This window comes from Neophocaena asiaeorientalis, unplaced genomic scaffold (assembly GCF_003031525.2).
Source record: "Neophocaena asiaeorientalis asiaeorientalis breed wild unplaced genomic scaffold, Neophocaena_asiaeorientalis_V1.1 scaffold54, whole genome shotgun sequence".
Taxonomy (NCBI): Eukaryota; Metazoa; Chordata; class Mammalia; order Artiodactyla; family Phocoenidae; genus Neophocaena; species Neophocaena asiaeorientalis.
Window position 1 is genome coordinate 2078837 of NW_020174938.1, and position 26188 is coordinate 2105024.

At 42.5% G+C, this 26188-nt stretch overlaps 1 pseudogene; it reads left to right on the forward strand.

Moving 5' to 3' along the window:
- The first annotated feature begins 3804 nt into the window (after positions 1–3804).
- LOC112410967 (60S ribosomal protein L12 pseudogene) lies at positions 3805–4334 on the forward strand (annotated as a pseudogene).
- Positions 4335–26188: the final 21854 nt, after the last annotated feature.

The window sequence follows — 26188 nt, forward strand, 5'->3', positions numbered from 1 at the left end:
AGGCCAGGCTTGTGGGGTTTTTTGGCAATACAGTTCCCTCAGAAACTTCAGATCTATTTGCTTTGAAGCAACTTATATTCCCAAAGTTCTCTCAGACAGCTTTTAACATTATCAAAAAAGTGAGAGAAACTTCAAAAAATTTCAGAAGGTAACAACCTGGTCTATACTCCTTGTCTTATTACCATAACTTAGGTCAAGAAGAGGATCTTGGGACTTATCTGGTGGTCCAGTGAGTAAGACTCTGCTCTCCCAATGCAGGGGGCCTGGGTTCTATCCTGGTCGGGGAACTAGATCCCGCATGCATGCTGCAACTAAGAAGACTGCATGCCGCAACTAAAAAAAAAAAAAGAAAGAAAGCAAGATCCCACATGCTAAAACTAAAGATCCCGCATGCCTCAGCAAAGATCCCGAGTGCCACAACTAAGACCCAGCGCAACCAAAATAAAAATAAATAAATAAATATTTTTTAAAAAAAGAAGAAGAAGATCTTATCTGGCGGTTTAATCTGTGAAAATGTGAATTATGACTTCGGTGAACTTTCCAGTCCCTCCTTATTCTACTAGTTGTCTATTTATGTTGCAGTCGTATTCTATGCAGTTGGTGTCGGAATTAAACTCTGCTATGTGGTGGCTGCCTCATCAGATAGGGCAACAGATGATCCTGGATCAAAAACAAAATGGAATCATGATGAGCACTACAACCACCACTTCACCCAGCAGGGAAAACCAAAACCATATCTAACCTAGATGGATCAGATCTAGAATTCTAGACTAGGGGTCAGCAAACTATGACCTGTGGATCAAATCTGGCCAACTACCTGTTTTTGTAAATAAAGTTTTATTTGAACATGACCACACTTATTTGTTTACATATTGTCCATGATGCTTCTGTGCTATAACAGCAGAGCTGAGTACCTGCAATGGAGACCGGATGGCTTGCAAAGCCTAAAATATTTACCTTCTGGTCCTTTGCAGGAAAAATAATTGCCCATTCTTTTTTTCTGATTTTTACTAAAATGTGTCCTATCCTATCTGTGCACATATTATTTTAACATTCTTTTTTTAATATCCTTTTTAAAATTGGAGTATAGTTGATTTACAATGTGTTAGTTTCAGGTGTACAGCACAGTGATTCAGTTATACATGTATATATGTATATTCTTTTTCAGATTCTTTTCTATTATCAGTTTTACAAAATATTGAGTATAGTTCCCTGTGCTATACAGTAAGTCATTGTTGGTTATCTATTTTATATATAGTAGTGTGTGTATGTTAATCCCAACCTCTTAATATATCACTCCCCACCCCCCTTTCCCTTGGGTAACCATACTTTTGTTTTCTATGTCTGTGAGTCTCTTTCTGTTTTGTAAATAAGTTCATTTGTACCTTTTTAAAAAATTGACCATTCTTGTTCTACACAATATTTAATAGCCTCTTCCATGATCTGTCAATGAGGACCAAAAAGGAGCTGAGACTGGAAAATTCCACTCTTTACACTACAAAGCTACAGTAATCAAAACAGTATGGGGCTTTCCTGGTGGCTCAGTGGTTAAGAATACGCCTGCCAATACAGGGGTTACGGGTTCGAGCCCTGGTGCGGGAAGATCCCACATGCTGCGGAGCAACTAAGCCCGTGCGCCACAACTACTGAGCCTGCGCTCTACAGCCCATGAGCCACAACTACTGAGTCCACGTGCCACAACTACTGAAGCCCGTGTGCCTAGTGCCTGTGCTCCTCAACAAAAGCCACCTCAATGAGAAGCCTGTGCACCACAATGAAGAGTAGCCCCTGCTCGCCACAACTAGAGAAAGCTCGCACAGCAACGAAGACCCAACGCAGCCAAAAATAAATAAATAAAATTAAAAAAACAAAAAAAAGCAGTATGGTACTGGCACAAAAGCAGAAATATAGATCAATGGAACAGGATAGAAAGTCCAGAGATAAACCCACGAACCTATGGTTACCTAATCTATGACAAAGAAGGCAAGAATATACAATGGAGAAAAGACCGTCTCTTAAGCGGTGCTGGGAAAACTGGACAGCTACATATAAACGAATGAAATTAGAACACTCCCTAACACCATACATAAAAATAAACTCAAAATGGATTAAAGGCCTAAATGTAAGGCTGGATACTATTAAAGTCTTAGAGGAAAACACAGGCAGAACACTCTTTGACATAAATCATAGCAAGATCTTTTTCAATCCACCTCCTAGAGTAATGAAAATAAAACCAAAACTAAACAAGTGGGAACTAATTAAACTTAAAATCTTTTGCACAGCAAACGAAACCATAAGCAAAACGAAAGGACAACACTCAGAATGGGAGAAAATATTTGCAAACGAAGCAACCAACAAGCGATTAATCTCCAAAATATATGAAGAGCTCATGCAGCTCAATATCAAAAAAAAAAAAAGAAAGAAAAGAAACCCAATCAAAAAATAGGCAGAAGATCTAAATAGACGTTTCTCCAAAGAAGACGTACAGATGGCTAAAAAGCACAAGAAAAGATGCTCAACATCACTAATTACTAGAGAAGTGCAGATCAAAACTGCAATGAGGGGCTTCCCTGGTGGCACAGTGGTCAAGAATCCACCTGCCAATGCAGGGGACATGGGTTCGAGCCCTGGCGCGGGAAGATCCCACATGCTGCGGAGCAAATAAGCCCGCAAGCCACAACTACTGAAGCCCGTGCGCCTAGAGCCCGTGCTCCGCAGCTAGAGAAGCCACCGCAATGAGAAGCCTGCACATCACAACAAAGAGCAGTCCCCGAGAACCGCAACTAGAGAAAAGCCCACGCACAGCAGCAAAGACCCAATGCAGCCAAAACTAAAATAAATAAATTTATTTTAAAAAACAGCTGCAAAAAAAACCAAAACCAAACAAACAAAAAAACAACTGCAATGAGGTATCACCTCACACTGGTCAGAATGGCCATTATCAGTCTACAAACAATAAATGCTGGAGTGGGTGTGGAGAATAGGGAACCCTCCTACACTTGATGGGAATGTAAATTGTACAGCACTGTGGAGAACAGTATGGAGGTTGCTTAAAAAGCTAAAAACAGAGCTACCATATGATCCAGCAATCCCACTTCTGGGCATATAACCAGAGAAAACCATAATTCAAAAAGACACATGCACCCCAATGTTCATTGCAGCACTATTTACAATAGCCAGGATATGGAAGCAACCTAAATGTCCATCAACAGAGGAATGGATATAGAAGATATGGTACATATATACAATGGAATATTACTCAGCCATAAAAAAGAACGAAATAATGCCATTTACAGCAACATGCTTGGACCTAGAGATTGTCACACGGAGTGAAGTCAGAAAGAGAAAGACAGATATCATATGATATCACTTATATGTAGAATCTAAAAAAAGGGTACAAATGAACTTACCTACAAAACAGAAATAGTGTTACATATGTAGAAAACAAACTTATGGTTAACCCAGGGTGAGGGTGGGGGGAGAGATAAATTGGGAGATTGGGATTGACATATACACACTGCTATATATAAAATAGATAACTAACAAGGACCTACTATATAGCACAAGGGAACCCTACTCAATACTCCTTAATGGCCTGCATGGGAAAAGAATCTAAAAAAGAGTGGATACATGTATATGTATAACTGAATCACTTTGCTGTACACCTGAAACTAACACAGCATTGTAAATCAACTATACTTCAAGAAAAATTAAAAAAAAAAAAAAAAAAAAGACTTCCAGCTTTTGGCTCAGAGGAGGCCAAGGTGCAACTTTCTTCAGTTGTCCCGAATCCGGGTTCATCCGACACCAGCTGCCACCATGTTGCCTAAGTTTGACCCCAACAAGATCAAAGTCGTGCACCTGAGGTGCACCAGCGGGGAAGTCGGTGCCACATCTGCCCTGGCCCCCAAGACTGGCCCCCTGGGTCTGTCTCCAAAAAAGGTTGGTGATGACATCGCCAAGGCAACTGGTGATTGGAAGGGTCTGAGGCTTACTGTGAAACTGACCATTCAGAACAGACAAGCCCGGGTTGAGGATTGATCATCAAGGCCCCAAGGAACGGCCAAGAGACAGAAGGAAGCAGAAAAACATTAAGCACAGTGGAAACATCACTTTTGATGAGATTGTCAACATTGCCTGACAGATGCGGTATCGATCTTTAGCTAGAGAACTCTCTGGAACCATTAAAGAGATCCTGGGCGCCACCCAGTCTGTGGGCTGCAATGTTGACGGCCGCCACCCTCACGACATCATAGATGACATCAACAGTGGTGCAGTGGAATGCCCAACTAGTTAAGAACTGCAAAGAAAAATAAAGGGTTATTTGACAACCAAAAAGAAGAAAATTCTACTCTTGCCTGAAGAACGTTACTCATGTCCTCGGGTATTTAAACGGGAAAAGGAAAGACCATTCAATATCAGTCTTGGGCTGAATCACCCACAGACAACCAAACCCTGCTACAATAGGTCTGCTCTTGAAATCCACCTAATCAACGACTAACCCCACTCCATTTTGAGCCAGTCATAGCCAATCATTCATATTTAACCTAAACCCCACATTTCCCTCAAGCCCTATATAAACCCTATCTTTTACTTTGTTCACAGAGATTATCTGTCTCCTTACAGTTCTCCCTTGCCTGGAAACAAATAATTTCTTAAATAAATAATTTTGTGTGTTTGTTTTTCTTTCTAGATTTGAAAGAATTGTGATTCCTTTAATACAAGCAAACCTAAAATGCAACGAATTAACAAAATAGAAGTTTAGATTCTGCTCACCTAGCAGTCTTGAACAGGTGTTCAGCTTGGTGGGGCAGCTCTCATCCTCCCTGTCATTCATGGACCAAGATTCCTTCTGTCTGTCATCTTTCATGGCTCTGTTACCACTTGCATCCAGCTGGGAGGAGAGGAAAGAAAGAGTTTCATTGTGTGTGGGTATGGGGGGAGCAGTCCTGGAAGTGGCACCCATCGATTACACCTTAATCCATCTTACATCCCATTAGAGAGAATTTAGTCTAGAGGTTATATCAAATTGTAAAGGACAGAATGTATATAAGTAGGGAGCTAGAGGTCTCCATTACAGGGTGTAAATCAGAAAGCATCTTAATTTTTGTCTTCCACTGGCCCTTTAGTTTATTCTCTATGGCTGGTTTTCCCTTGCCCCTTTCACCTTGGTCAAATCCATCAACTTTGCTAATTATGCTTATGTATTAAAATTCCTCCTGAAATGCTAGTCTCCCAAACAACATCAGTTAAGTAACAGAAATGCCCAGCCCCCTCTAATAGTCATCACTCTAAAACTGATTTAAGACTGAGGCTTCTTCCTCTCTCCCAGCGTGGGCCTCTAGGATGTGAGTCATCTCCTATGGAGAAGGAGTGTGCGAGCAAGTTTCATTCTTTTTTCATTCAATGCTTCCACTTTCCTCATCTTGTTGCTACTGTCTCTAATCCTTCCAAGCTGGGTGGCTGCTAGTTCGTCTGGTGTCTTTGGATAGATTAGAAAATGTTCCCCCTTCTGGATGAATGCAACCCCATGGTGAGAGAACTGCACCTCTGTGTGAAGTAGAAAAAGGCAACTCTTCCTCCAAGTAGACACAACCCCGTGCCAGGGCATATGGTTTGGAGGGTGGAAAGCAGGCTGGATTTCAGCCCCCATTAGCACCTACAGTCAGGTGCCATTTTCAACGAATAACTTACACAACCATGAAGCCTGTTAAGGTTGGAACATATGGAGGAAGTCACAAGGGAGACTGTAATGTTTGTACTTGACCAGTACTGTCATGAATGGCATCTACATTCTCTGGGGTTCACAGAGGTCTAAGGCTTACTCTTTTGTTTTGCAGGTTGTATGTCTGAGTTCTTTAAAGCTCCATCATTCCATCTTTGGGGATCTCATCTCTGTACTTTCTTTTGCATAGATGAGTACATTACTTTTGTGGTTGTTTGTTTACAATTCTTTCTTGAGACCCCAGGCATCTGGTGACATGACTGCACCTTCCTTCTGCTGAAGTCCACTCACTTCTTTTGGCAGCTTTCTTGAGCAGGATCCAAGACAATGCTTCTCCAGAACTCTTGCATGTATGTACCACATTTGGACTAGAGAAAACATGCTCACTTGACCTATTGTTGGCAGTTCTGTTATATTCCAAACCATAGACTCATCTCTACCCCACAGGATGCCTGAGCCAGTCCTTTACCTTTTATATATCCCAAATGTAACTCAGACATCAGCCACCATGTCTCTCAGATTGGAAGCAATATTACATATTGCTGTGTGTTCCCAGCAAAATTCCTTACATCAGTGTGAGTGAGGCAAAGGGCATACACACCTCAGGATGAGGTTGAGGATGGTGGCAATGACTCAGTACAAAGTACAACAGCTTCCTCTGAAAACCTTGACTCTCCTATCTTTTTTTTCAGCCTCTCCAATGCCTTTTGTAAGCTGGAGGTAGGCGGTGAACTAAGAGTAAAAAACTGGTTTTCTACACTCTCCCTCTGCAAATCCTGTGTTGGTGAATTTGCATCTAACTTTGAATATGACCTTATTGTTTTGGGGTCTCAGCCAAATCTGAGACTAAGTGAGGTTCATTTAAGCATCTTATCTATACATATCTCTGGAAGTATACAGATGGAACAGAAAATATTCATTACCTTTGGAGGGAAATTTGTTGGCACAGGGAAGCTGTGGGAGGGAGAATTTTTCACATATACTCTTTTGAACTGTTTTAATTTTAAACTATATATATATATGTAGTACCTATTTAAGAAATTAATCTTCTAAATGTATATTGAAGTACATTCCTGCGATAGAGCACTTTCCAACTCTTAAGAAGAATGAGCTAAAAATTCTGATGTAGAAATATCTCAAAGATGTTGTTAAGGAAGATACAGAACATTTCATAATGTACCTATTTACATACAATAAAATTACACATAATTACATGTTTTTTAATACATGAGAAACATTTCCAGAGTAATTTTATTGGAATAGACTAAATTATGTTGTAGCAACATGTTAAACTTGAAATCTCAGTTGTTTACCACAGGAAAGGTTTATATTTCTGGTGCATACACGTGTCCATTGAGAGACAGGCAACTCTTTTAGGGCAGCTGTTCCCCATGTGGTAACTCAGGGATCCAGGCTGTTTCCATCTTGTGGCTTCCTCACCTAAAGGCATGGCCTCCACAATTGCTGCAGCATGGGGAGAGAGAGCTGGAGAGTCACACATTGGCACTAAATGCTTTGGCTCAGCAGGGCACATATCACTTCTGTTTGTAGTTCTTGAAGTAGAACTAGTCTCATGAGCCCTGTCCCACTACAAGGCAGGGTAGGAAATATTGTCATTCTTCATGCCCAGGAAGAAGAAAATAAAATGGGTTTCAATGTCATGTTGACGTTGTCTCTGCCACAGGACACATACACAAAAAGGTAACAGGAGGAGGGAATCTGAGGATCTGAAATCAGAAGACTTACTTTTCACAGTACTATTTACTATATTCACTGTATATTAAGTATGTATGTTATTTGGATTTTTTTTAACCATTGGGTCATGTATACTTTTTCAATGCAAGGAATTATTAACTTTAGCATCAAGGGATACTGAAACTAGTTTTATGAGGAATAAGGTATAGTATAAAAATATCTCCCCAGGATCAAAAGTTAAATAACATCACCAGTAATGGGACAGATAGATACCTTGTGCCTCCTGATTTAATGAACTGAGAAAAACACAGCATCATTTTTGTGATATTCCTGCCAAAAATGCATAGCCTGAACTTAATCATGAGGAAAAAACAGATAAACTTAAATTGAAGGACTTTATACAAAATATCTTGCCTGTATTCTTCAAGTGACAAGGTAATGAAAGGCAAAGAAAGACTGAGGAATGAATCTAGACTGAAGGGACTAAAGGGACTAGTCAACTAAATGCAATATGTAACCCTGGATCGGATTCTGAACCAGAAAAATACTATTTTCCTCGTTGTTACAAAGGACATTATTGAGACAATTAATGATATATGAATGAAGTCTGTAGGTTAGATGGTATTATTGTCACAATGATATTTTTATGATTTTATAATTGTGCTATTGTTATATAAGAGAATGTCCTTGTTTTAGGAAACATACACTCAAGTGTTTAGGGGTGAAAGGGCATCATATCTGCAATTTACTCTCAAATGGTCAAATGGTTCAGGAAGTAGTTATATATTATATATGTATATACTTATATACACATAAACGTACATACATATATATGTGAGAGAGAGAAAGAAAGAAAGAACAATAAAGCAAATGTGGTAAAACGTTAACATTTTGAGAATCTGAATAAAAGGTATATGGGAGGTCTTTGTACATTTCATGCATCCGTTCTGTAAGTCTGAAATTCTTTAAAAATAAAACATTTGTAAAAGTGACCAGTAACTAACTACACTTATTAAGTTTGTGACTTCTAAATACAGTGCTGATCATCAAATTGTATTTGTAATAGAATAAAGGTGCCGAGTAATTATTTCAAAATTATATCTCACAGACTTATGGTGAGGATCAAATGTTGTAATATGTATAAATACAGTCTGTTTTCATTATTGCATTGTTTATGTGTGAATACATTATTTTCATTATTATTATTATTTTCATTTTGGCTGAAGTGGGTGATTCCTACTGGAGAGTAATAGAGGTTGAGGTTGAAAGAGTGACACGAGGAAAAGACAAAATCTTTTGATTTTGAAAAAGGTACCGATGAGACTTCCCCGGCGGTCCAGTGATTAGGACTCCGAGCTTCCACTGCAGGGGACCTGGGTTCGATCCCTGGTCGGGGAACTAGGATCCCACAAGCCACATGGCACAGCCAAAAAAAAAAAAAAACAAATAAATAAATAGATACATAAAATTAAATTTAAAGAAAAGAAAAAGATACGGAATGCCAGGCAAGGGGGCTTGGATTTTGCCTTGTAAAAGTCACTTTTGAGATACTGAAAAGTCGTTGCTTACAAAAATGGGATGGGGGAAGCTGAATTCTTAGCAGTGCTGGTAGTCTCCTTAGGGATCAGCTGATGAATGGTCCAACTTCCTCATTTTAGTTAAGCTGGTGGGTTATGCAGATGAGGTATCTAGACTAGAGTCTTGAAGATGAAGCTGTGAAGATTCAAAGATTGAGAGGGCAAATAAAGAAAAACAAAGAGATGAGAAATGTCACATTACCAGGACCAGCTACATAATTTGGGGGGCCCATTGTGAAAAGAAAATTCAGGGCCCCTTGTTCATAAATTATTAAGAATTTCAAAACAGTAACAGCAGAACATTATACCAAGCAGGGGATCCTACTGAGCATGGGGCTTCATGTGACAGCACAAGCCACTAACCCACGAAGCTGGCCCTGCACACACAATCCGCCAAGGATGTCCACATTCCTTCGTTCACCCAAGGTCACTAGGTACTTTCAGTTGAAAGGGCCTGGAACCCTGATTCAAAATGGCTTCAGTCATAAGGAAATGTAGATGGCAGGTTGTTCTTCAGGCATAGCATGAACAATGGCACTTGAAGTCATCAAAGGCCCGGGTTCGTTGAGGCAAATCTCTATGCTCAGTGTATGGGATTTGCCTTCAGGCTCCATAACAGCCAATGTATGAAATGGGCCAACTTCTCCTGTTCTCTCTGAAGGGAGCAAAAATTACTTTCCCGGGAGCCCCTCACATTTCCTTAGTCTCCCATGTCCATGGCAGGAGGTATGTGGAGCCATGATTTGATTAAGCAATCACGATGCCCCTCCTGGAGCTCGGAGTGGGGCCATCTTTCCTTGAAGCACAGGGCTACATGGAGGGAGGCGGCACCTGAACAAAATCGGGGCTCTGGTGGGAAAGAGGAGAAGGAGTTTTTGCATTGGTCCCTGACACGCTGCTGATTCCAGAACTGCTGATACAAAGGCAGGGTGGTGGGTTAGCAATGTCATACTGTGTGAGAAGGAATGATGTTACACAATGTAACCTTAGGTGGGTCACAAAAGTATATTTTTATTTCAGTAAAGACATGTTTATTCTTATGTATATATTTAAAAAATAAATTGTAAGAGGAACACAGAGACCACTAAGCATAAAGAAAAAACTGATAATTCAAGCTTATTAAAATGAAGAATTATTATTCATCAAAGACTCCATTAAGTGAGCAAAAAGGCAAGCCATATATTGCATATATGTATATGCAATACATATATCTGACAACAGACACCAAGGGCACGTGCACACACACACACACACACACACACACACCCCAATACGTATACACGCATGGGGTGGGGGTGGGGGGAAGATGGGAGAAGATGCTGTAATCGTGTAATTTGTGGCAAGCCAAGAAGGGTCCTTGGGGTTCTAGAGCAAACCCATGCCATCTGCAGTGGAGAATTAAACGTCCTTTGAAAAATATACACACATGCTACAATACAAAAAATCAGTAAGAACAAAACTAGACAACTCGATTAAGAAAAGGGCAAAGTACATGAATACTTCACAACTGAGGATATGCAATTGACTGACAAACATGAAAAGTTTTCAGCCTCATTAGTCATCAGGGAAATGCAAATTAAAACCACAATGAGATACCACTTTATGCCAATGAGAATGGCTAAAATTAAAATGACTGATGATATCAAGTGCTGCTGAGGATGTGAAACAAGTGGAACACTCATTCAGTGCTTCTAGAAGGGTAAACTGGTACAGCCACTTGGAAAACTATTTGGCAGTACCTAGTAAAACTAAATATGTCTATGACTCGGCGATTTAACTCTTAGGTATGTGTCCTCAGACAGGCATACATGTGTACGGTAGAAGACACGAATAAGAACGTGAATAGCAGTGCTTTTCATAATAGCTAAGACCTGGAAACAACCTAAATGTCCATCAGTGGTAGAATGGATAAGAAAATTGAGTTGTGATCATACAACAAAATACTATATATCAACGAGAGAGAAGAAATTATTACTATACACAACAAAATAGATGAACTTCACACACATAATGTCAAGAGCAAGAAACCAGCCACAGAAGGATACACATGCTGTAACTCATTGCATTTATATAAAGCTCACACACAGGTAAATGAGTACACTCATAGTCATAGCAGTGTTATTCACAGCAGCCAAAAGGTGGAAGCAACCCAAGGGTCTAGCAACAGAGAAATGGACAAACAAAATGTGGTGTCCACATACAGTGAAATCACTCAGGCTTAAAACGGAAGGAAATTCTGACATATGCTACAACATGGATGAACTTTGAGGATATTATGCTAAGTGAAATAAGCCAATCACAAAAAGACAAATACTATATGATTCCACTTATATGAGGTCTAAAGTAATTAAAGTCATTGAAGCAGTAAGTAGAATGGTGGTTGCCAGGGGCTGCGGGGGAGGGAGGAATGGGGAGTTGTTTAATCGGTTGTTTTAGTTCGGGAAGATGAAGAGTTCTGGAGATTGGTTGCACAAGACTGTGAATGTACTGAACCCTACTGAACTATACACTTAAAAATGGTTAAGATGGTAAATTTTATGTTACGTGTATGACCACAGTTAAAAAAACAAAAGGCAGATAAATGAGTCTATGGTGATAGAAGGACAGTGGCTACCTTGGGGGAGAGACTGACTGAAAGGAGAGATAAATGGGGCTTCTGTTGTGCTGGTAATTTCTGTTTCTTGAGCTGGGTGATGGTCACCTGGGTGAGTTCACTTGGGATTTATGCAATTTTATGTATGTATATTATTGTGGCATGCATGGTGGTGTGTTGTCCAGATCGCCCTGCGAGGAAGGACCTGCTGCCCAGCTGCAGCGAGAGTGGTCAGCAGAGAGTCTCCAGCTGTTAATTCTCTCAGAGCCTACAGACGGCCGCCTTGCCTGAGGTCACCCCCTTCCTGGGCAGCCTGAGTCTGGTGACTGAGCAAAGTAGGGGTATAAAGGTCCAACCATTTAGACTTGATGCTAGACAAATCTGATGGGATTTCTCGCTCCAGAGTGAGCTGCTGATTGGCTGAGACTCTTCTGAGTCTGCAGCACAGGTTGACTTTCCCTCTGCCAATCCTGCTCTCACTCCCTTCCTTTCACAGGTGTAGATCTCTAATAAGCATTTTACACCCCAAACTCTATCTCAGCATCTCCTTCTTGAGAACTTGACCTTTGACAGTTGGTACCAGAAGTGGATGAGAAAGCTGATGACAAGATGGGGTTTTGGAAACTGATGACCACCCATCTGACAAGGAGGACCCCATTACTGGAGGTAGGTGGAGCACAACCAGGGGTGAATTGGGTGGGTGAAATGATAGAATGGAATGCTCTGTCCAATGGAATAGAGGGCACAATGTACCAGATGCTTGAGATGTGTGGAGGGAATAGTGCTATATGGATGATGGATTGGATGGCTATTGCTAATCCAACTGGATGTGCACATCATGCTAAAGTCAGGGTCCTGGTTGGAAAAACCTGAAATTCTGGCACATGGAATGGAGATATCAAGGTGGATGTCCCTAAAGATTTTAACTCCACGAATTCCTTTGAATCTTCTGAGCCTGCAGAAGTGGCCCACTTCTCTCTAGTAAGAGCCAACATTCCCTTTCTGCTGAGAGACAGTACAGATGCCCCTCCCTCACAAAGCAGCGAGTACCCCTGTCATGATCTGCCCCTACTCCCTTCCTAGCCACTTGGCCTATACTAGGTTAGCGGCAGCATAACCGAGCTATGGAAGTGCTGAGCCTGATAAGGGAAGAAAGGAATCGTGACCCATAGGAACAGCAAGGTCTAGCCAGCATGTACCCAGGAGCCAGAGAGGATAGATATGGAACTGGATTCTGACAGTACTTGATGAAGGGGGAAGCAACATAAAATTGGAAATGGAAGAGTTCATTGACTTGGGATCCCTCTCTTGAGTTACAAGATTCAATGTCCTGGCAAAAACCAGGAGATGGTGCAAACTCACCACTAGGATGGATCCTAGAAGCATGGAAAAAGCGATGACCCATGCTAAAGGAAGCTTAAAGTTAGGAGTGCTGTGGAAGTTGATGGAGGTGGGGTTAAAAGGCTCAGATAAGTGAGAATGCTGAATAGACTATGGATAACTAGACCTGCCAGATAATTATGTTCTATGAAAAGAACCCAAAGACACATTATTTACCAAGGCCATAAAAAATTTGCTGGTGAGAGGCTACCAGAATCTCTTAAAAAGTTAAGTGGTAGCTCTCCTCTGTATACCAGGGCTGATGAAAGAAGAAATTGGTTTTTTGTTTTTTTTTTTGCAACACGCGGGCCTCTCACTGTTGTGGCCCCTCCCGTTGCGGGGCACAGGCTCCGGACGCGCAGGCTCAGTGGCCATGGCTCACGGGCCTAGCCGCTTCGCGGCATGTGATATCTTCGTAGGCTGGGACACGAACCTGCGTCCCTGGCACCGGCAGGCGGACTCTCAACCACAGCGCCACCAGGGAAGCCCTGATTTGCTTCTTAATTTATTTATTTTTGGCTGCACTGGGTCTTCATTGCTGTGCGCGGGCTTTCTCTAGTTGCCACGAGCGGGGGCTACTCTTCGTTGCGGCGCGTGGGCTTCTCATTACGGTGCCTTCTCTTGTTGCAGAGCACGGGCTCTAGGCGCGCAGGCTCAGCAGTTGTGGCGCACGGACTTAGTTGCTCCGCAGCATGTGGGATCTTCCTAGACCAGGGCTCGAACCCATGTCCCCTGCAATGGCAGGCGGATTCTTTTTTTTTTTTGCGGTACACGGGCCTCTCACTGTTGTGGCCTCTCCCGTTGCGGAGCACAGGCTCTGGACGCGCAGGCTCAGCGGCCATGGCTCACGGGCCCAGCCGCTCCGCGGCATGTGGGATCTTCCCGGACCGGGGCACGAACCCGTGTCCCCTGCACCGGCAGGCGGACTCTCAACCACTGCACCACCAGGGAAGTCCCGAAGGTATTGTTACAGAACTTGGTTCACCAATAGCAATGGGAATCATTGGACCCTGAAACAATAAAGGCCAAGCAACAGTGCTTAACTTCCAGAAACTAGGGAATAGCAATTATCATAATGGCTGGTAAGATTGGAGTGGCAGTCAGGAGAACCTGGCCCAGAGAGTTATGGAGATGGTTAATAGAGCAAAGCATCCCTAGAGGCAGAATAGATGGGCAATTTTCAAGGGTACTACCTCCTGCACCAGCTTATACCAGCTGAAGAAATTAAGGAGAGATGGCTGGAAGACTAAAGGCAATAGCCACAAGAAAAAGTTGCAATCCCTTGCCCAGTGTCCAGACTTGAGCCAATTTTCAGACCATGACTGAAGAGGTAGTGAGTCCCTAGGAGGAAGGACCCTCAACACTGTAGCAAGAATACATGATTCCACCAGTCTTTTCCCAAAGAGACCTATGGCCATTTACTTGTGTAACTGCACTGGGAAAGGGGGAATACAGCATATCAAGGTCTGTTGGACACAGGGTCTGTGTTCACATTGATAATGGAGATCTCAAGTATTATCTTCCCCCTCCCCATTAGGGCTGGGGAGGCACATAGAGGCCAGGTAATAAGTGACATCCTGTCTTAGGTTTGACTTACATTGGGTCTACTGGGTTCTTGGACCCACTCAAGCGTCATTTCCCTGTGTGTATAATTGAGACTGGCGTTCTCCTGAGGGTCAACACAGAAGAGTGATGAGAGTGGGGATTAGTTCCATTCTTAAGCATACAAAGGATGCAGGGATGCTGGTTTTCCATCATATCTGTTTAATTCACCATTCTTACCCCTGCAGAGCCTAGATGAATCCTAGAGGGTGACCATAGACTACCACGAGCTCAACCAGGTACTACAGCCCTGATTGCAGCTGCTGTACCAGAGGTGGTAAATTTACTAGAGCGTATTACATTGGCCTCAGGTGTGTGCTATGCAACTGTTGATTTGGCCAATCAGAAAAAAAAAAAGACAAAACAATTGCATTTATATGGAATGGACAAGTATATACGCTTAGTGTTTTCCCCCAGGGTTATGTCTCTTACCCTATGTTATAATATAGCCTGAAGAGATTCGAATATCAGGAGATACTGCAGAGCATCACACAGATGCATCACATTATGGCATTATGATAGGCCAGATGAACAAGAGTGGATAGTACCCTGGAGGCCTTGGTAAGACACATGCACTCCAGAGGGAGCTGTGAAGATTCACGGTCTTCTACGTGTATAAAATTTTTAAGAATCCAGTCATCAAGGGCGTGATGACTCTCCTCCAAAATAAAAGACAAATTATTGGCATCTTACATGTACCACAGAAGGAAGCACACCGCCTGGTGGGCCTCTTCAGGTTTTAGTGTCAGCACATTATACACCCAGGGATACAGCTCCAGTCTATGGTAAAAAAAAAAAAAAAAGGCAGACAGCTTTGAGTGAGGCGTAAAGCAGGCCCAGAGCACATTGCATCCCGTCCATCCCAGAAGGGCCAGTGGCTCATCCTCACAGGAACAGACATGTATTCCAGGTATGGGTTTGCCTTTACTTCCCACAGGGTCTCAGCCAGCGCCACTAACCAGGGCTTATCGAGGATTTGATCCACTGTCCTAGGATCCCACATAACTGTATCAGATCAGGGCCCACGTGGCAGCAAAGGAGCTGTGAGGGTTAGCCCATGACCGTGGTATTAATGGTCATGTCCTACGCTGTGCCTGATGCAAGAAGATGCTTGGGGCAGCCTGCTGAAGGCACAGCTGGAGCAGAGGCAATACTCTGCAAAGATGGCGTGCTGCTCTCCGGGATGCAGAACGTGCATTGGATCAATATAACAGTGGTGTGCCACAGGTGTCTGGGATTCTGCTAGAATGGGTAATCTAGATTATGGGTATCGGTGATCATAGATTGACTCTCCGTGCCCAACACTCCTTTCTTTCTAGAAATACATCAAATCATTCTTTCTCGTTTACAATTATTTTGTATTGAAGTATGTATACAGGTACACAAAAACGTAAATTCAGATTGTACCTTGGGGACTTCCCTGGTGGCGCAGTGGTTAGGACCCCGCGCTCCCAAGGCAGGGAGCCCACGTTCGATCTCTTGTCAGGGAACCAGATCCCACATGCATGTTGCAACCAAGAGTTTGCATGTCACAACTAAGGAGCCTGCCTGCCGCAACCAAGACTGGGTGCAACCAAATAAATATTTTTTAAAAATTGTACCTGTGCAGTTTTGTTTTTGTTTTTGCGGTACGCGGGCCTCTCACCGTTGTGGCCCCTCCCGCTGTGGAGCACAGACTCTGGACGCGCAGGCCCAGCGGCCACGGCCCACGGGCCCAGCTGCTCCGCAGCATGTGGGATCCTCCCGGACCGGGGCACGAACCCGTGTCCCCTGCACTGGCAGGCAGACTCTCAACCACTGTGCCACTAGGGAAGCCCCCTGTGCAGTTTTGTTTTACATTTCTCTTTACCCCCCATTGGATCAGGGATTAAGACAAGATATTTTTCCTTTCTTTTAATTTTGAGCTAATTTTAAACTGACAGAAAAATTACAAGACTAGCACACAGAACTTTGTTTGTCCTGAGCTATTTAAGAGTATGTTGCCAGCAATATGCCCTGTACTTTATGGTGTGTATTTCCTACAAACCACAATATTCTACTGCAAGAAGTACAACACAACCATTCGAACCGGCACATTGACAATGATACTTCACTACAATCTAACCTACAGAGCCCATTCAAGTTTTGACAATTGTCCCAACAATGTCCTTGCAAAAGAATCCAACTCAGGATCATACCTTGCTTTTGATTTTTCATCCCTCTTTAGTTACCTTTAGTCTGGAACATTTCCTCAGTCTTTCCTTGACCTTTGTGACCACTTTTGATGATAACAGGCCAGTTATTTTGTAGAACGGCCCTTGATCAGGGTTTGTCTGATGTCTAGATTCAAGTGATGCATTTTGGCAAGAATATCGTGCAAGGGATGCTGTGTTCTTCCTACTGCATCCTATCGGGGGGTGCACAGTTTCAACGTGTTGCATTCCTTGTGATGTTAACTTTGTTTACTTGATTCGTTTTACGATGATGGTCTCCGCCAGATTTCTTAGCACTCAGAATCTAAGATCTGGTTGCTAAGTGGGCTCCTTGCTTTGGGACGTTGCCACCCCCAGTCCCTCTCTGTGGATAAACCTAGGGAAAATGTTTTATATACACATACATACACATACATTGTTACCTATTTGTATTAAATGAAAACCATTCCAATTCCAATCCAACACCACAGGGTTTTTCTAGTTTCTCCATTAAAATATTTGTCCTTTCATTAAAAAAAATTTTATTGAAGTATATTTGATTTACAATGTTGTGTTAATTTCTGCTGTACAGCAAAGTGACTCAGTTATACATAAATATACATTCTTTTTCATATTCTTCTCTATTATGGTTTATCACAGGATATTTAATATAGTTCCCTGTGCTATACAGTAGGACTTTATTGTTTGTCCTTTCATTTTTGATAGTGGCTCCCATTATCCTAAAGACATTTACTTATTTGATCAATCCCTTTGTATCTTCTGTGTCACCACCGTCCAGCCCCTTCATGAGCTCTCTCCTCACCTGGCTTGGGCTCTGACATTCCCAGCTGGGCTGCTGCCACATCCCCATTGCCCTGTAGAAACCTTCCTCATGCTTGGACTCCAGTACCTCACTCCTGACTACGTCTGGTATTCCTCTCCCCACCATGGGCTCTCCCTTCACTCCTCTTGAGCTCTTACACTCTACTTGACACTTATTTTTGTAAATGGTATAAAATGGGGGTCTAGTTTTTTTTGCTGGTAAATAGTATCAGCACTGTTTATTATTTTTTTTTTTTGCGGTACATGGGCCTTTCACTGCTGTGGCCTCTCCCGTTACGGAGCACAGGCTCCGGACGCGCAGGCTCAACGGCCATGGCTCACGGGCCCAGCCTCTCCGCGGCATGTGGGATCTTCCCGGACCGGGGCACGAACCCGCGTCCCCTGCATCGGCAGGCGGACTCTCAACCACTGCGCCACCAGGGAAGCCCAGCACTGTTTATTATTTAATCATCATTTTGTCACTGAATTAAAAATTCATCTTTCATATGTTATATTCTTATAATCAGATATCTGTTCCTGGATTTTCTAGTCTGTTACACTGGTTCATTTGTCTATCCCTATCATATGGATTTTTTTATGGTAACTTTATAGTGTCTTCTGATATCTGGTAAGCCAAGTGCACCTTTAGTGTACTTCTTCCTACATTTAATGGCTATTCACAGGTACTTTATTCTTTCCAAATGAATTTTAGGATAATTTAATCCAATTAAAAAGAAATATGTGGGCATTATATAGGAATTTTATTAATTTTACATAAATTTGTAAAGTTGACCTTTGTGTGACATACCCAAGAATGAAACAATGAAGGCATTCAATGCCTGTTCATTGTTCAGATCTTGTTTCATTTCTTTATCCAACATATACTTTTGTTGACCACCTACCACATGCTAAGCACTGTTCTAGATGCTGGGGATACAACTGTGAACAAAACAGACAAGGTCCTTGCCTTTTGCAGTTTGCATTCTAGTAGGGGGAGACAGGTAATAAACAAATATATAATACATAACACAAGTAAATATGTAATATATCAGATGGTGTTAAATGCTATCGCCAAAAAAAAAAAAAAGAATCCAGTTGAGAGGGATATAGAATGCTGGGAGGAGGGTTGCTTTTCTATTTAGGGTGATAAGGTGATGTGGTGACATTTGAGTATCGCTGTGAGGAGGGATCCATGCATTCCAGTCAGAGGAGATAGCAAACGTAAGGGCAGGAGCATGCTTGGTGTGTTATATGATCAGAGGAAGAGCAAGAAGCCCAGTGAGTGAGTAAGGGGTAGTTGTGTTGGGGCATAGTGAGGACTTTGGTTTTAACTGTGAGTGAGAAGAAAAGTGATTCCTGAGGAGTAACATGATCTGATGAAGGTAATAAAAGATCATTCTGGTGGACAGGAGTGGAAGGAAGGAGACCAATTAGGAATCTCTTAGGATAATTCTCACTCGAGATGATGGTGACTTGGACGAGGGTGACAGAGGTGGCAAGAAATGGGGGATTCTGGGGAATTCCCTGATGGTCCAGTGGTTAAGACTCTGAGCTTTCAGTCCCGAGGGCGCAGGTTTGATCCCTGGTCGGGGAACTAAGATCCCACAAGCCGCGTAGCGCCAACCAAAAAAGAAAAAAAAAAAAAGTGGGCGATTCTGACCCGTCTGACTCAAGTGCCGTCATAGTCCACCAGAGGGCACTACATACGTGTCCTGGTGAGGCGGAGCTGTGACAGCCGGTCCTTCCTTCACCCTCCCATAATGATAGGTTGTGGTATCTACCTACATAACAGCTACCCCTCCCCTTTTGATTTTATTCGAGACTGTGGAGTGCCCAGCCTCAAAGGATGAGTCATGATGGTATAAGCACCATTTCCATCTCCATGATGCTGTTATCTAATGTCATAACCTTCTTTTCTTTCCAAGACCCTCCCTCTATCAACCTCTCCTATACACGTACATGCATCAACTAATTTATTAAGGCATCTGGGAGAACAGATTCACTGGCTGTGACTAGGAACTCCCTTCTTTGCCATTATTTCTTTTGGGAACATTGCTTCTTTAAACCTGTACTGTTGAAAAGAAAACGAAATAATGTTTTTAAAAATTTATGTACATGTAAAGAAAAATTGAGACAAAAGAGTTTACAGCAGCACCGTCCAATAACACTCTAATGGGAGCCACATATGTAATTAAATTTTAACTTACACATATAACCAAAATTTTAAAAGTAAAAAAATAGTTTGAAATTAAGTTTAATAATGTCTTTTACTTAATCCAATATATAAAAAAATTATCATTTCAAAATGTAAACAATATAAAGTATACTTAATGAGATATTTTACATACCTTTTTTCATACTAGGTCTTCAAAATCTAGTGGGTATTTTACATTTACAGCAGGTCTCAATTTGGACTGGCCACATTCCAAGTGCTCAATACCCACACGAGGCTAGTATCCACTGTATTGGATAGTGTAGGTTTTCAGTGTGTGGAAAGACATCTTATCATCTCCCCAGTACTCATTTTTCTCTTTCTTTCACTGTAAACCCGCCCCCTCCGAAGTTTAACAATGCACATGGATGTCCCGCCGCAGACACCATTTCCCAGCCTCCTTGAGAGTTGTGTGTGTATTCATTTTCTATTGCAGTGTAACGAGCTACCACACGCTTAGCAACGTAAAACACCCACTCATTATCTCAGAGCTCTGTAGGTCAGAAGCCTGGGCTTGGCTGGGCTTTCTGCTCAGGGTTCCACAAGGCTGAAATTAAGGTGTCCACTGGGCTGGGCTCTTACCTGGAGGCTCTTGGGAAGAACCTGCTTCTAAACTCATTCAGGTTGTTGGCAGAATCCAGTTTCTTGTGGCTACGACTCCGAGGTCCTGTTTCTGGGCTGACTGGGAGCTGGGAGCTGCTCTCTGTTCCTACAGGCTGCCTGGACTCCTTTTCGTGTGCCCCCAAACTCCTCACGCTTTGAATCTCTCTGACTCCCCCTTCTGCCCACCAGTTGGAAAAACCCGTGCCTTTAAAGGGCTTGTGATTAGATTAGGTCCACCTAGATAGTCTTCCTTTTGCCGTATAACATAACATAATCACAGGAGTGAGCTCATTCAAAGGGGATTATACCAGGGCGAGGGGCGTTTGGGACGTTCTAAGAATTAGGCTTCCAGTTGCTCAGGACAACATTTTGGGTGTCATGCTTGTTCTCTTGCTTTTCCTCAAACCTCACTGGTCAGTGATCATCAAATTCTATCAGCTCAACTTCCAAAACACGCTCAGAATTCAACCACTTCCCATCACCACCTCTGCTGTATCTTGGGCCGGCCATCGTCATCTCTCATGTGGTTAGCGCAGTAAAACCTCCTAACTGGCCTGCCTTCAGCAATCTGTTCTCAGTACAGCAACCAGAGTGATCCTGGTACAACGTATGCCAGACCACGTCATTCCTCTGTCACCCCTTAATGGCTGCCCATCTTAGAATAAAAGCCAAAATCCTTAATATGTACTGTAGGCCACATTGTAGTCCTTGTAGGGTTCTACTTTGGTTTCCTTATTAGCTCTGCATGTGACCTTCAAATCCTACCACTTGTCCCCTCTTTCACTTCACTGTAGCCTCACACTCTTTTTTTCTTTTTTTTTTTTGTGGTACACGGGCCTCTCACTGTTGTGGCCTCTCCTGTTGCCCAGTCTCAGCGGCCATGGCTCATGGGCCCAGCTGCTCCGCGGCATGTGGGATCTTCCCGGACCAGGGCATGAACCTGCGTCCCCTGCATCGGCAGGCGGACTCTCAACCACTGCGCCACCAGGGAAGCCCCTCACACTCCTTCTTGCTATTCCTTAAACATGTCACGAAGTCCTTTAGGGTTTTTGTACTTGCTATTCACTTTGCCTAGAATGTTCTTTCCCCAAGATATCTACATGACTAGCTACACACACACACACACACACACACACGCACACACACACACACACACACGAGACTTCATATACCCCTACCTTGCTTTATTTTTTGCTTCTACTGTAGTAGTTTTTGCTATACTACATACTATATTTTTAATTTGTATCTTGTTTGTCTCCCCGCTAAAATATAAACCCATTAGAAAAGGGACCCCTGTGCCCCGCACCTGCCAGACACATACCTTTTTGTTCATTATTATATCAATCTGGCACACGGTAGGAACTCAAAATTGTTTGGTGAATGAATAATAACATGAGAGGGCGCTGATGTGAGTTAAAGCATTCTAAGGTCTTTATATTGTTTGGAAGGAAGGTAGCATATTGATTAATTTTAGACTTTGCTAAGCTAAATGTGCATGCTACATTTTTCAGGGTTACCACTAAGAGAACAGAAATAGAACTGTGACTTCAATGTCAATGAGAAGGGAAGGGCAAAAGAGAAAATTTCAGACAGTGGAAGGCAGGAATGAAGAGAAAGCAGCAGAGATATGATAAAAAAGAACTTCCTGATTCCTGTAGAATAATGGCAGATGCCTAAATCCCTTCACAATCTTCCAAAACCCACACAGATCAACAAGGAAAGCAAATTACATCACCCCAGCCCTCACCTACAGCATCCTAGGAGAGGGAGAGTACCTTGAGCCCCAATTTACATGTAAATGGAGAGAGAAATATCTGAAACCAGCAGAGCCACAACATCAGCTAGAATTATCCCAGAGGGAGAAAATCCTATTGTGAGAGGGGAAACACTGAGGTCAGGTCTGAGACTCGGTGGATCAGAGCACTGGCTAATGGGTAATCGAAAAGAACATTCGTGAAATTGATGACATATTAGGTCACAAAAGAAAATCTCAGTAAATTTATTTATTTTTATTTTTATTTTACTTTTGGCTGCACTGGGTCTTCGTTGCTGCGCGCCGGCTTTCTCTGGTTGCGGTGAGCGGGGGCTACTCTTCGCTGCAGTGCGCGGGCTTCTTACTGCAGTGGCTTCTCTTGTTGCGGAGCACAGGCTCTAGGCGCACGGGTTTCAGTGGTTGCAGCACGTGGGCTCTGTAGTTGTGACTCGCAGGCTCTAGAGCGCAGGCTCAGTAGTTGTGGCACAGGGGCTTAACTGCTCCTCGGCAAGGGGGATTTTCCCGGATCCGGGATAGACCTGTGTCCCCTGCATTGGCAGGCGGATTCTCAACCACTGTGCCACCAGGGAAGAGTCCTCAATAACTTTAAAAAGAGCAATAATATAAACAGCATTCTCCAATCACAATGCAATAAAAGTATAAATTAATAACAAAATTAAAACTAAAAAGAAACTTTCACCTAGAAAATTTTAAAACTCTGTCTTAAGCAACTCTTGGGTTAATAAGATAATACAAACCAAAATTGCAGAATTTTATAAAATAGCAATAATGGAAACACAGCTTATCTGAATCCATGTGATGCTGCAAAAGTAGTTGTTAGAAGAGTATTACACTAAATATCTAGGTAGAATTGAACATCAATTTAAAGGCTACAAAAATAAAAGCAAAGCAAACCAAAAGAAAGCAGAATGAAGGAACTATTAAAGATATAAGCAGAAATTAATGAGTTTGAAAACAGAAAAATAAAATAAAAAGAATAAATAAATCCAAATGCTGGTTCTTAGAAAAAAAAGAAAAATCAGTCAAATGGACAAACTACTAGCTAACTTAATCAGGTAAAAAAGGGAAAGAGCATGAGTATGCAAGGTAAGAAATGACAAGGAGGAAACAACCATTGAAAGAGAAGAAAAATTAAAAATCTTAAGATACTACTTTTCACGAGTCTAGACAAAGACATCTGAAAATGTAGATTAAATAGATAACTTCCTAGGAAAATATTGTTTACCAAAATTGACCCTAATAAACATAAAAAATTTAAACAAATTAAATAATTACTCCTCAAAAATTCACAAGGCCCAGAAGAATTCATAGGAGGATCTACCAAACCTTCAAAGCTACTTAAAAAGTTCCAGAGCATAGAAAAAAGAAACTCCCACATTATTTTTAAATAGCCACATGCAATTTAAAGAAATCAAGAGGGAAGAGTAGTCTTTGACGTTTATCCACATATTTACCATTTCCGATGCTCTGCATTCTTTCCTGAAGATTAAAGTTTCCATCTGGTTCCAGGCAAGAAAAGGAGAAATAAGTGAAAAGGAGAGAAGTAGTGATACTTATAACCAGAAAGCAAAGCTTTTCGAGATATCTTTGGGAGAGTTTTGCTTATGTCTCAATGGCCAGAAAACTTTGATGTGATTTTTAGATGGGCACGTTGCTTTCCTAAACAAATTCAGGGTTCTGATGGTAAAGAAGACATGGAGAATGCTTACTGGGTAGAAAGAAAGCAGTGACTGTTTATTGGGTAGAAAGAAAGCAGTGACTGCCACAGTCCACCCTTTAGGGTATCCATCCTTCCATATACAGAATATGCTCCCTCCCTGATGTGGACAGTTCCAAAGTCTCAGCCAGACACTGCATCCATCTCAAAAACCAGAGTCTCTATCCCATATGCAGTTTTCTCCACTTAGCCCTGATGTGAATCCTTATACAAAGTCCAGTAACCTACAAACTAAAAGCCAAGTTATCTTCCCCCAACATATCCCATATATAATATTGGAGAAGGAACAAAATTAAACTCCCACATGGGAAAGGGAAGAATGGGAAACACATCAAAGCTACTGCAAATATTAGAGCTATGGGCAAATACCGGATTCTGCTAGACAGGAGAAGCCAGGACTCCCTGCCGGACAGTAATTTCAGGAGAAGCCAGGACTCCCTGCCGGACAGTAATTTCCTTACTCAGCCAACCTACTCTCTGGGTGGAACTTTTTCGATTGTGCTCCATGGTCCAAGTTCCATCTGCTTTTGAGATGACTTCTTGTGCATTATCCACTTTAACCATATCTGAAGTGTAACTTTGGGGTGGATGCCCTTTCTGTTGTGTGTGTTCGGGGGCCTGGGGTTGAAAAATGATAAGGTTTTGTGGGTCAGGTCCTTAAATTTTCATTTCTGGTGATATGATTCCCTCAAAAATGTTGTAGGCTTCCAGTCTATTTGCTTCTTCTTCAATCCTATGTGTGAGTAACCACAGCGGAAGCTCCTATGTAGCCATAGTCTGTAAACCTGAAAAGCCTCCTCTATTACGTGTTGGCCTCTGTGCTCTGCTTATCCTTCTAGCCTTCAACTTAATGCTCACTGACTTGAGACAACTGGAAACAAAAGCCTCTAGGAGGAGGAGAATACTTTGCAGAGTCCACTTCCTCTGTGGAGTGGTGATTCTTAAAGGAAGGTGCTTAGGAAAGGCCCAGGATACCAGTCTCATCTTCTATTTGGAGAACAGAAGCAATGATCTTTTTCAGCCCTGCAAGTCTCCAAATTATGAGATGTTCACTCAAAGGAAATTTGCAGGCCCTAGCCAGAGAGCCTTCCTTAGTGAAGCGGTACTTCCTTACCTTTTTTGTTCAGGCTGTATAACTCTAGCTCATTGGTCTCTCTCAGGACTTTGTTGAAAATAGAACGAAGTCACCAGCAGGTGCCAACATTCTGAATCATTCCAGCTATTTTCCCTAACACAACAGACTTGATTGGCATGTGGGGTATCTCCCATAGAAGAACAAATTGACCAAATGTTCCACCACTGCCTAACAAGGTCATTGGCATTCCAGTCTGTAACGCATGTACACTCAGAACCCAAAAGCCCATCTCTACCACTCAACAAATCCACGTTTCAGATTATATTACTTGCAGCATCCCACTTCAGTGTACTGACTTCTCTAAGTCAGTATGCATTTGGCTGCATTTAACAGAAACCCAACAAAGTGGCTAAACCTATAAGGGGTTTACTATTCTCATGTTGCAAGGAGTCTGGTATAGGCAGTCTGGGAACTGGTACAGCTGCTCAAGGAATCAGGCTCCTTCTATCTTCTTCTGCCATCCTTAGTGTGTGTCTTTTGGCTTCAAGATCATAATTTAGCTGTTACTCTTCCTGCTTTGAAGGCAGGAAAAAGGGGCATGGGAAAGGCACAATGCATGTGCCAGTTGAATCTGCCCTCTTTCTTTTTTAATCAGGAAATAAATCACTTTTCCAGAAGTATTACCAGGGACTTCCAGTAGTACCTTCTTGGCCACATTGCCACACTTAGCTCCAGGGAAGTAGGGGAGACAAATATTTTTAAACTACGAATAAAAAGGGGGTTCTGTAAGTAAAGAAGAAGAGACTAGGGACTTCCCTGGTGGTGCAGTGGTTAAGAATCCGCCTGCCAATCCGCCTGTCCCCTGCAGGGGACACAGGTTCGAGCCCCGGTCCGGGAAGATCCCACATGTCACGGAGCAACTAAGTCTGTGCACCACAACTACTGAGCCTGCGCTCTAGAGCCCGCAAGCCACAATTGCTGAGCCCGCGAGCCACAACTACTGAAGCCCGTGCGCCTAGAGCCTGTGCTCTGCAACAAGAGAAGCCACCGCAATGAGAACCCTGCACATCGCATGGAAGAGTAGCCCCTGCTCGCTGCAACTACAGAAAGCCCGCGTGCAGCAAAAAAGACCCAATGCAGCCATAAATGAATAAATAAATAGATTTATTTTTAAAAAAAAAAAGAGGGTCTCCCTGGTGGCGCAGTGGTTGAGAGTCCGCCTGCCGATGCGGGGGACACGGG